At 38.4% G+C, this 12,641-nt stretch overlaps 1 long non-coding RNA gene across 1 annotated transcript; it reads left to right on the forward strand.

Annotated features, from left to right (window-relative positions):
• The first annotated feature begins 8,540 nt into the window (after nucleotides 1-8,540).
• Nucleotides 8,541-9,326, forward strand: LOC134159250 (uncharacterized). Its single transcript, XR_009963086.1, has 2 exons — nucleotides 8,541-8,637; nucleotides 9,139-9,326. It is a non-coding gene; the product is annotated as an uncharacterized LOC134159250 (long non-coding RNA).
• The last annotated feature ends 3,315 nt before the right edge of the window (nucleotides 9,327-12,641 follow it).

Below are 12,641 nucleotides of genomic sequence, written 5' to 3' on the forward strand. Positions count from 1 at the left end.
ATGATAGGGTTTTGGTGAAGATGATGCTTCTGGTGTAAAGAATGAGCTGTGAATCTAGGGGAATTACTCTGAGCTCTGTCAGAGAAGTATGCTTGGAACTGCTCTTGAAGGTCCTCTGTGATGGGTCTTATGCTGCAGGTTGGTGTTTAGGCATTTGTATGGTGTCTGGTTTGGGTGTGTTAGTCAAGAAGGCTCTGAGCTACAGGTGAGGATGTCACATATTCTGTGTGCTGTAAATGTGTCTTTCCATACTTCTTGTTTGTCATGTTTGCAGGCTGTAGGCTCATCTTGTTTCTTCTGGTGGTCTGTAGTCAAAAAATAAAAGAAAGCTTTTGGGAACAGAATTTGTTTCCCAACAAACCTGTGCCTAGCATTCCACCCTGGTGAATCTACCACAGTCACCATACCCAAGGGAAACTTAATCTTTAGCTGTTGAGTTGACTACAAATCTTAGTCAGTTTTATTTATAACTTGAGAATGAGGTATTTATAAAGAGGCTGTCATAAACATTGAAGCTACCATATTTTCAAGGATCCTGTTACTTCTGCTGCAGAGCACAAGCAGTGATGGTCTAGAGGCAAAGGGTTTCTCAGTCAGCCCCCAGGAAGTTATCCTGGTGACTAGGAACCTCACTGATTAGCCCTGGTCTGCTTTCCTTTTCTTGGTTTGGCATGGGAAAACCAAAGTTGAATACCCACTAAACATTTCTTTTTCATCCTCCACTGGGGCTAATGAGGAAGCGTAGGCCTTAAAATATGAACCTGACATTTCTTTAGGCATCAAGTCTGCGGTACCCCACTAGTTTGTTTTTTTTTCCTGTTTGCTTTAACAAAACTTACACTTTCTTTTTTATAACTATGAGTCATTGTAAAGGTTAAGTTTTTTTTTCATTTTTAGAGACTTACTCTGTATTTCTCCTTGCTTAATGATACAAGTAGACCTTTTTCTTTGATTTCTTCCTCCTTTTATGTTTCTCTGCTTGTGACTAACAGTCTCTTTTAATCTGTTGCTTTCCCCTATATAGGTTGTGTCTATGTCACACCATACACATGGTTTTCTCTGAACCTTCTTCAGTATTCTTCTTTGTCAGTTCTCTGATATCCTTATTTACTGCCTCCTGCTTCAAGGTACTGTCATTATTTCTTTTGTAGATGAGTTAAAGGGAAAATTTGGAAACTATCAATGCAGGAATGTTTGAATGTGGTTTCAAAATCTCCCTCATAATCTGAGTGACCAAAAAAGGAAAACTTCTCTTCTTTACAGACTTTTATTTATGGGTATTTTCTTCCAAATTACTGATGGAGGAAACCATATGGTACTTTGCTTCTACTGAAACTTGCTCCAGTGTGTGATGGGAGAAAAAATGAACTTTAGTTATCCACTAGAATAGCAAATAGCTGACCTTTCTTTTTCCTGTTTGAGCTGTTTCTGCACATCTGTGGCTTTTTATGATCTTGTGGTGTTTCAAGGTGCTGCCTTTTTTTACACATATACTGCATTCCACTGCACTGAGTGTCTGAATTTAAGTTGTATTAGGGCAGAACTCTGTTATCAGTACCAGTAGAGACCCACAAAGAAAGTTTACTACCAAACCATTTTTACTGTATGTACTATATTTTTCTGTAGCAAAACACTTACTTTGAGGAGAAAAACAACACAACAAACTCATTTTCTTAATTAACTTTCTTGTTGAGGGTTTAATGCATGTTCATTACAGGAATTGCTTCTCTTCTCTGGAAATTGACTGTAAAGAGACTTCTTTTGTGGGGTTCTGTATTCATTGTGCCTTAGTGATTTTCAGATCAAACACACACAGTTTGGTAGTAAAAAGATGTTTTTGTTTTTCTACCTGGCAGCCTTGTGCGTTCAAACCAGGGCTCTGGCTCAAGCTGGGATTTTTGCCTTCCCATGCATCAGTAACAGCAGGGCAAATTACAGCTTCTGTTTACACCTGCTTTTTCAGTGCAGTTGTGCAGGTGTGACAAAATACAGCTTAGCAACCAGTTCCCCTTGTTATAAGAGGGAACTCATAATCTGGCTTGCCTGCTGTTGTGTTGGCTCTGTAAAACTAACAGGACATATGAAGGGGGAAAATCACTCTTTGTTATGGTCACAAGTGCATTTACAGTTGAGGAACAGGTCTGCTAGACAGTTGATAGTTGACAACTTCACATAGTCATATCCTGAAAAGCAGCTGTGCTTCTAGCCAGGAAGATAAACCCTTTTGAATGAGACAGCTGGCTGTGTTCTTAGCAGGTTTTATAGGTAAAATTTAGGATAAACTCTTTCCTTGCTTCCGGAAGGCTGCAGCATGGAGTCAGTCCCTAATAAATGGAAGTCCTCTGTGTTGCAGTGTGGAGCTGCTTCACAGACCAGGACTGTTCTGTTTGGTGAGTGTTTTATGGGCAGCACCCAAGTTCTTGCAGGGGTGCAAAGAGAGAAATCCCTTACCTAAATATTCTGGTGGGCTCCAGTGTGAGATGCATATCATTGAGGCAAACAAGTCTGAGGCACCTGAGGCAAAAGATTTGCTCCCTGGAAGAAAATTGGCCACCCAAGCATTTCCAAAGGTTTTGGTGAGCAGCCTTTTGAGCATAGTCGCCTACGTTGTGGATTAAAGTTGATCCAAAGTGGAGATGGGCCAAAGTAGAAACTTGAACCCCTGTTTATGCAAGTTTTGGTAGAATGAGCAAAGCTGCTTTTTCTGAGCTAGCATCAGGACACTGCTCCTCTGCAGCTGCTGAGATTTTCAGGTATCATCACTGCAGAACTGCTGCTTGCACCAGCAGTCTCTTCCTAAATCATTGCATTCAGAAGCTTGACCAACTCCTGTAACGCTCAAGTACCTGGAGATTTTTGGTGCCATTTTGATGCCTGCTATCTGCAAAGTCCCACCAGTTTCACTGTTCATCTTTCAAGAAATTCTGATGGTTTTAGAAGTAGTTGCATCTTCCTCCCCCTTTAACTGCCTTGAAAATACTACTGAATGCAGCAGGAGGAAGGATAAGAAAATGACTTGATTTCTTTCTAGATAAGACTTGCAATATTTTTTTCAATTACAGTGTAGCTATACTTAAATGGAAAAGTACTGATCATTTTGATCATGGGTTCCCATGTGGTTGCTGTATTTAAAGTTATTGTAGAATCCCAATGTGTGGCAACAACTGGTTTGTTTCATGCTTTGCTTTTCTTCCTGCCACATGTTTTTTGCTTCATTTCCTTCTCACATCATCACATATTTGCTCTACCTGAGCTTGCAACTTTTTTAAACACCATTATAGTCTGTTTTGTCACAACATCAATGTATTGTTACTTTGAGTGAAAAGACTTTGTAGTCGGTTTTGGTGGGGTTTTTTGTTTGGTGGGGTTTTTTTGTTGTTTTTTTTTTATAAAAGAGGATGTATTTTATTTATTGGAACTGTAAAATCATAAGTAGAAAAAACAGCAGTGTTTTTAACATTGCGAAGTAATTAATTACAAATGAGCTTCTTGGCACGTAAGGAAAGGTTTTCATTTTGATGTTAATATACTGAGGATATAATTAAAATACTTTGGGGAAAAAAAGCTTATACAGTGCATTTGAACTGTATTGGGTATGAAGAGCAGTTTCACACTTCTGTGGAAGATGGTTACCTGGAATTTAAAGCATGTGCACCTGAACGCATGGCTCTGAAGTGTTTTCTGTAGCAACTTCTGAAGTAAATTGTCATGTAGCCTGGGGTGAATTGTTTTGCTACTCAGTTTTGTATCCAAACAGCAGTAATAAGAGGTTATCCACTGAAGCATAAAAATATCTATGTTCCAATACTCTAGCTCTCTCAGTTGCTAGAAATACTGGCAAAAATACATGAAATAGAAGAACAGTTCTCCATGTGTGGACCCCCCTGTGAGCTAAGGGTCTGGTCCCAGGGTTATATGTTTGAGAGCTGTGATATATTTGTTTTAAGCAGGTGTCTAATCTGGAAATCCCTGTTTGTATTTGGGTTTCATGTCATTTTATGAGCAGCAGGTTCCTCAGGCCCCATTTTGTTTATTATCCTGGTTGCTTCTCTATTACTTTAAAACTTGGTGGAAGGGGAAGAAAAACTGTTGGCATCCTCCAAGTTTTGCATGGGCCCTGAGCCCTGCCTCTGTAGATGAATTTGTAAGGGCGAGGCCTGTATTGTGACAATGAGATAATATTATCAGAAGCCCTTTTTTGTGACTTAACTGAGACTGTGTGTTCTGCTGTCTAGGGAGCAGATAAATTCCCAGATAGCTGTCTTGTTTTCTTCATTTCATGGTGTGAAAGTACTGTTTTCATGGGTTAATTATCTGCATGTAGCAAGGGACAAAGGTCAGGGATTTGTGTTGATATTCTGAATAAAAGTGAATTTGCTAAGTAATTGCTGAGAAAAGTCAGGTGTTAAGAAAACAAACTGGTCTTTGGGCTCATGCAGACCATAATCGCTCCTCTCCTGCTTCTGAGATTCTGCTTGTGTAAAGGTTATTAGAAGAAAAGTAAGCCAGCATTAGTAAGCAAAGTCTCCTTGATATCAGGAGACATGGAAAGATCATAAGATATAAAGAACATCATCTTCCCCTTCTGACTGTTAGAGCTGCAGCCATTTGTCGTGACTATGAGTGCACAGATCTCTCAGCAAATGAATGAGCTACTGGTTTGTTAAGCATGGTAGACTATAGTAGAGTTGTGTCTTAATTTCTGGGACTCCATTTTTTATTTCTTCTCCAATACTTGCTAATTAATTGTTTGTTAACTTGCTAGTTGTGCAGAGGTGCATCACAGAAGAGGGAGTGAGATGTCCTAAAGGACACAGATCTGACATCTCCATATATATAATGGGGATCTTTTTCCATGCTAATATTTCCATGCTAATAATTTCCATGCTAAATACCCTGTTCCACCATATTTGCTACTTAGAAGCAAGTACACAACATGTTTCTTTGGTTTGCTACTGTGGTGGTTTAGGCCCAGCCGTAAATCAGAACCACGCAGTCCCCTCACTCATTCATCAGAACGCCTCTCCCTCCCCTTCTCTCCCTCCCCCCCCCCACCCCCTTCCGGAGGGATGGGGAGGAGAACCGAAGGAATGTACCTCCCATGGGCTGAGATAAGAACAGTCCAGGAACTAAGGTATAACACAAATCACTGCTGCTACCACCAATAACAATAATGATAAGGGAAATAACAAGGGAAGAGAATACAACTGTTCACCACCCACTGACCGATACCCAGCCTGACTGAGGAGTGATCTAATCCTTCCAAGTAACTGCCCACAGTTCCACATCCTGGGCATGACGTGCTGTGGTATGGAATACCTCTTTGGTTAGTTTGGGTCAGGTGTCTTGCTTGTGCTTCCTCCTGGCTTCCACTCCTCCGTGGCAGAGCATGAGACTCAGAAAGTCCTTGGTCAGAGTAAATATGACTTGGCAACAACTGAAAACACTGGTGTTATCAGCGTTGTTCCCAGGCTGAAAGTCAAAACCACAGCACTGCACCAGCTACTAAGAAGGAGAAAGACGACTGCTACTGCTGAACCCAGGACAGGTACTTACATTGTTGTGCACAACTCTGTATGTCAGAGCATGTGGATCAGAGTCCTCACAGAATTAGCTTGCTCATTACCAATTGAAACCAGAAATGATAGCACTTTTGCTTGGTTTTAAGGTGGCATCTCTGAGAAGCAAATTTCCAAAGGCTGTCTTAACCAGCTCAATCTTTTGATGAAAGCTGGAAGGCTGAAAGCAGTATGTTAGTTAGTAGGGCAGCAAATCAATAAACGTATCACTGTTGACTCATCTCCTGTCCAAATAAATGAGTTCAGTGTTTTACATCTGCATTTCCCTTCTTTACCCCTTCCTCTTCCCAAGATAAAGAATTTAAGGTCTTTTTTTCACTTCCAGCTGTATGAAGGACAAATTAGAAACTGCTGCTTTCTGTGAATACAACAGGCTGATGTATTATTTTTTTTTTTCTGAAAATGGCTTTCATTGGTACAGCCAGATAAAGTAATTTATTTTAGATCCATCTTTGCAAATAGGTCCTGTTGAAAAGGCTGACTTCTAAGACTGGCTCTCAGAATGAATCTGCCTTTTGAAAAGTGTTTAAGCTTAGCCCTAGACATCAATTTCCAAAAGCTTTTGGACTTCAAACAGTGAGCTTGACTAGCTTCTAGAATAACATGAAAGGTAGTACAATGTCTAGTACATGTATTGAAAAAGCCTCTAATATCTCTAAGTGCCCAATTTATCTCTGGATTTAACTGTAAAACTGATGGAATTTTTAAATGAGGAAAAGTTCTTCTAAAATATAATCATAAGCTGCTCTAAAACACTGTTCTGAACAGACTGGGACAGATTTAGTTTCTTACATACCTATTTGCAGTAAGATATGCTGCTTGAGGGGATGATTTACAGTTTCTGTCAAACGGAGCTGCAGTTCCTATTGGAAAATTGTTAGAGGCTGAGTCTAAAGGGATTAGCAGATTTTAAGTTTAAGCTTTTTAGTGTGTCATTTGGTTAATTTATGGTACCTCTTTTAGTAGCTGTGGAAACGGTCTGCTTTCTAATACGGTACCACTTACAGTTTTATAGAGAACCTTAAATGCTTTACAGCATTTTTTAACTCTTCTAACCCCCTTCTTCATTATTTTTTACAGCTGTTTGGTATATCCACTTTGTCCTTGATTGTGTTCCTTGTAACACACATGCAATTTCAATGTGGATGGCAACGAGCAGGTCTGTCAGTAATGGCAGATGTCTTCCTTCCTCAAATGTCTCCAGTACTATGTTGATAATGAGTCCATAGAGAACTTGCCAAAATGTGGCTGTGTCCACACAGACTGCCATGTCCGGCAGTTGTCAGGTTTTAATACCATGTTAATTTGCATTAAGAGAAAAAGGAAAGAAACAAGCTTTTCTTCATTTGTCACAAGTTCTTTAGGTTGTCTCTTCTGTGATGTTTAATCTCAGATATTGTTTAAATGGCTTTCAGTTTCTGGGTATGTCTTTTGGATTACAGTTATTTCATGAAGGTCATATAACCTGGCACAAGACACTTGAAGATATCAAAATCCTAAACTGTCTTCCCTTCCTCTATAGTTTCTCAAAATAGCTTTCTTGGGTGCCTGGTTCTTTCTATAGGGAGTTTATCACAGGGGTGTGTGCAAAGGTCCTCACAGGGAGCACAATGCCTAGAATGTCATGTTTGTTGATGAACCTGAGCTTAATAGACTGAAACTTGTAGTTCAACAGACCTGTGATGGTCACTACTAAAACAAACATCCATATCTAGAGCCTTCCTTCATCACCCAGCAGAGTTAGGCTAGGTTTGTGTAGCTTACTGAAAATGACCCAAACTACTTGCTTCTAGAACTGCTGCTTTCGTGGTTGGTTGGGGTTTTTTTGGTCATGTTTTTTACTTCTGTGGTTGATACATCTGACACTGTGTCTGACCTTATTGTCTCACTTCTGGGTAAGCCTTCTTGGTAGGTAGCTTTGAAGTAGGTAAACCTTCTTCAAAGGTAGCTACAGTGGCCTGGTTGTTTCTTGTGGGTTTGGGGGCAGGGGGTTTCCCCTAGAATTTGACCTGTCTGCCTTCTGTTTCTTAGTGTAAAATGACAATCTTCTAGCACTGGTTTGTTTTAACTATTCTCTGTTTTGACTTTCAAAGATGAGGGAGTGATGTATTTAGCTTTTCACTGGCTTTCAGCTCTTGGTTTAGGTGTACTTTCTAGTTTGTTTTTAAATCCCACTAAGGTATGAATTTTTCACCCACATACAGTCACTGAAAGAAAAGAAAAATCTTTGGGAAATGAACAGATCTTTTTCAAATCAGAAGCTTAAAGTAGATTTTTTTTTTCTACTTTCCTCTTTCATGATCTACTTTGGTAGACAAAATCTGGATTTGCCACATTTCCCTCTCAGGCATCCACATAAAAAATGTATCTACCCATGATGTCTCTGAATGGAATTTTCCCAGTAATTATTTGACTGTGTCCATCAGATTCTGTTGTCAGTCACTGAGCAGAAAATGGAGCACTTCCTGCTGGGAACCAACGGGCTAGGTAGCCCCATTCTGGTATTACAAAGATGATGTTTTGAATATAAATTTTCTTTGGGAAATGTTAGAGTTGCTTACAAGACCAAGCTGGTATCAAATCCCTATCTCTCCTTACCACAGAAGGTTGTTGGTGAAATTAATTTCCTTCTCATAGTCTCTAATTAAAATATGGTTTATTATGATTTACTATATTGTGACTCGCATAAGAAGAGTTTAATGTATTATTTTTCAGCAGTGAAAATGCTGCTTGTAAGGCTTTGGGTGATTTCACATGACACTGCATATACATGTGGGAGAAGAAACAAAATTCTTGGATCAGTTGATGGATTATCTCTAAATTGTCTTTGTCCTTAATGTTACAGATGCTAATAATGATTTACAAGGATTGACCATATTCTGCTCCTTTAGGAACAGATTTTTGAAATTGCTGTATTTGAATGTTCTTTCCCCAAACCTGTTTGGTTTGGTTTCTTTTTTTAGTATTTTTATTGTCTTGTTCTACAGATAGACACAATGTCATGATATGAAGAATAACCTTGATTACTCCAATGTTACTAGTGACCATGTATAACCAGGTCTGTATAATCTCAGGAAACCACAGTATAATTATTAGCTATCAGGAAATATTACTCTGATGCTCATAACAATTCATAAATTGTAAAGTTGCAAAGGATAATAGGGTCTGTTTTCTATTGATTTTTTTAATCTGCTGAAACACCAAACAAGTGTGACCTTCATAAGCACTTAAATGCATGATTGAATCCATTATTTTAAGAAAAATAGCCACATAATACCCTGGTTTTAAGGACAGTTGTAGATGTCAAATATCTAAGTTTCAATATGAGGAGAATTACTGAGATTTTGAAGAATTTTGATGCTAGTTCAACAGATGCATTTGATAATCCTAAATCAATTCCTGTCAGATTAAAATAATTTGACAGGTTTAGATGTTGATGGGGAAGGTGGGACCATTTTGCTTCCGTTATTCTGCCCATCTATTCTAATTAATCTCCACTTAATTTAAAAAAATTACTTACTGTATCTGATAATGAGATAATTTGTAATTCAATTAACAGCACCATTTACAAGCCTTTAATGTGAACAAAACCACCTGCTGAACTGCTCAGCCTGCCTTATACCTGAGAGATGGCAAGATGAATCTTCTTCCCCTGGCATGCCAGGATAGGCAAAGTCAGTTCACACCATTGCCCACAAAGATGTACCAGTTCCACCTGTCTCAAATACCAGTAAAATTATAATTATATGCTCTTTACAAGGAGCTGTCAAACAGTGTCTTTATTCAGGTCATGATATAAATATTGAGCTTTCAGTTGTTGTATAAGAGAGAAGTTCACAGTATAGGACAACTCGATCAGACTCTTGCAGTCAAGCAGTGTTCTTGTGGATGGGTTGTTTTGACCCAGCTGTTAGTAAGGTGTGCTCCCTCTCCCATGTTTGATTTTGTTGTCTATAGTGCCTCTGAAAAAGGACAGATGGATTGGAGAGTTTTGAGTGGTTTTAATGCCCTGAATGTTCCTTTTTGTTTGTTTTTTTTTTTTTCCCTTTGGAAAATTTGAAGTAAGGTGAATTTACTGGACAAACAAATATTTTCAACAATAACCTTTTTAAACTGGAATAGAAACTGTGGTGTTATAATTGCACTCACTGATATCTAACTTATTACTAATATTTTTGTTTCTTTAAACAGAAAAGAAAGGTTTTGTTTTGAAAAGTTTATAATGAGAATACTGACCAAGAACAGCCCCATCTTAAAGCAACAAAAACCCTCAAACAAACAAAAAACACCAAGTTGCTTCTGTCGTGGAAAAAATAGTCTTCACATCAGTTACTTTCTAAAACTCTTTTACACCTGGTTGCTGTAATTAATTGAAAAATGGACTCATGTTCCTTAGCTATGTTAAGTTATAGTGGAGCAAATAAGGTAGACATAAACTCATCTACTTAAAACTCTTACACAAAGTATAAGTACCTTGGTAAATAGTATTTTTTTGATAGGTATGATAGTATGATCTAAAATGAAGATAATGACATAACCAGAGTACAAAAAGCAGGTGGCACAACAGGAGGGGTCACATAGGGTACTGTAACAGTTCACCGGGAAAGGAAAGGACAGAAGAGGGAGAAGAGATCAAGTGTCTGTATTTCCTCCAGGACTGTGACTCAGGATGGAATTTAAGCCAAATGACCAGATTTAATGCTTCTAATCACTTTTTTTCTTCTAAGGTTCTTTTTTTTCCCTTCATGACTAGCACCATTTAAAAAAAGACCTTAACAGGCCAACGTTCATCCTAATTATTCTTTCGGGTTTGTGCGCACTCACAATGCCAAGTATTCAAGGCGATCCAAATTTTTCTGCCTTTGGCAAAAGGAATTAAATGCTCGCCCTTAACATTTGTACCCTATGTGCTATATGTCCACAGGCCCTTTGAAGTAGAAGTGACAATGTTAAAAAGAGGTTATAGCTTCTGAATTTTTTTAGATCTTTAGAATCACGAATAGATCACAGTAAACACTGACAGGAGGATGGTAGAGCTTGGCAACAAGTTAAGACTAGTAATATCTGTATCACTTCAAATATAAGAGTTGCTGGTTATTGCAGTATTGGAGGCATCAGTGTAGTAAGTTCCAAACATGTATACCTTTGGTATCTGCATTCAGAATTGCACCATTTGCTTCTTAAAAAAATTACTTTTGAATGGACATCAATATAAAACTATAGCCAGCAGGCTGTTATGGCAGGTTTTTTTGTTGTTTGGTTTTAGAGTGTTCTGGGCACTTGGAGCTTTTTACTGTAATGTGGTTCCCGGGAATTGGCTGCTGTTTAGCCCGTTGCTGGCTCCTGTTATTTCTTTGTGTACATGACTGGAAGGCTTTTACTCTGTGCTTTGAGAGCTCTTTATTTGTGGCTTTTGGGAACAGCAAACATAAACCCCCTAAGATTTTATTTCTAAAATTTACTTTGGATTAATTGAATGGGTTGGCCAATGTAGTTAAAATATCAGTCATATCTTTTGGTTTTTTTTCTTTTTGTCACTGACTTTTATGACTTACTGTCATTTCCATATTCCTAAAACATGGATTCATGAATGTAACATTTAGACTATTTAGAAATATATTTTCCTTGGGATGCAACTCAGGATGACAACTTAAGTTAGCTAAGAGTTCCTTTTGAGCAACTTAACTCCAATCCTTAAAGCCTAACTCATTTTCTAATTACAGCCGGTGTTGGGTTTTTTTTTCCCTAATGGCTGTATTAAACACACAGTCTTGGATTGCTTTCAGTTTGACAGGTTGCTGAATTGTCACCAGTTTGCCTACTCACTTTTTTGTCTTACTACCAGAATAATCTTTGTGCCTTCTGAATTTTCACAAGTTTTTCTACCTATATGTGCTTTGTTATTGAATTGCATCGAACCTGATCCCTTCAGGGCTCAAGTAACTCATATCTGGTTTGCTGCCGTTGGCTATGTCTAGTAGTAGCTGCACAACTGTAAGTCTTGAAATTTAGAAAGGAACTATTTAGGTTATTATGTAGTTTGTTAATATGTGCATTATTGTGATCTTTATGTTGTGAGCATCTATGTCACAGTAATACCATGGTAAAATACTAGTTTGCATCTTCATTCTTGCCCTTATAGGTCAGTATTTGGCCTCTGTGCTTGAAAAGCAGAGAGAAATTTTCTTACAACTCAAATGTATTTGTTATCAAATCCTAACTTAGAAGTTATTTTCTCTTGTGTTTGTTAGAGAATTACTTTCACAGGATCGTGGGATAATTCAGGTTCAAAGAGACCTCTACTCTAACCTCATCCAAGAAGTGTCAGTTGTGAGGCAAGGCTATTCAGGGCATTAACCAGTCAGACCTTGAAGACTTTCAAGTGTGGAGACTGCACAGCCTGTCTGGGACCCCATTCTTCTGCTTAACTGTCATTATGGTGAATAGATTTCTCCTATACCTTTCACCTTCACACAGTTTTTATGATTATCTGTGATGTTTGAAGAGAGCTTTTTTCATAGTCCTTATTAAGCTGGCCTAGCTTATTACTTTATAAATGTTAGAAAATGATGGGACAACATATAGTCATAAAAGCAATGCAGGGTACTGTTGCAAACCTGAACTGGAAGGGTTTCACAATAGGCTTTCTGCTTTGACACAGAAAGGAGGTTTTGTTATGAAAACAATTTCCATTCAAAACTGAAGAACTGTGATATTTTTCAGACAAATGAAATGCTACAGTATATTGTTCTGTATCAATATAATGCTCTGTATCTTCAGAACAGATATCTGAATGGCTGAAGGTTCTACTGCTGAATGTAGTTGTCACCGTGCAACAAGTATATGCTCCAAGTCTAGTTACTGCAAAAAGCACGCTGGGTTAGACAGCATCGGTTTGTGCTTCAGTTGGCAGAAAAGCTATGCTGTCCCTGGGGAGCCTCAACCAAGGCAGAAAAAAAGCTTTTCCAGAGATGAGCTCTTTCCAGTAGAGGAAATGACATCTGTTTCTATTGTTTTGTACCTATTCTGAGAGTCTCCACTGAATAGTCTCCTGCTTCGGTG

Source organism: Pezoporus occidentalis, unplaced genomic scaffold (genome assembly GCF_034315485.1).
Source record: "Pezoporus occidentalis ecotype Australia unplaced genomic scaffold, CSIRO_AGI_Poc_V1 ctg143, whole genome shotgun sequence".
In the NCBI taxonomy this organism is placed as follows: Eukaryota; Metazoa; Chordata; class Aves; order Psittaciformes; family Psittacidae; genus Pezoporus; species Pezoporus occidentalis.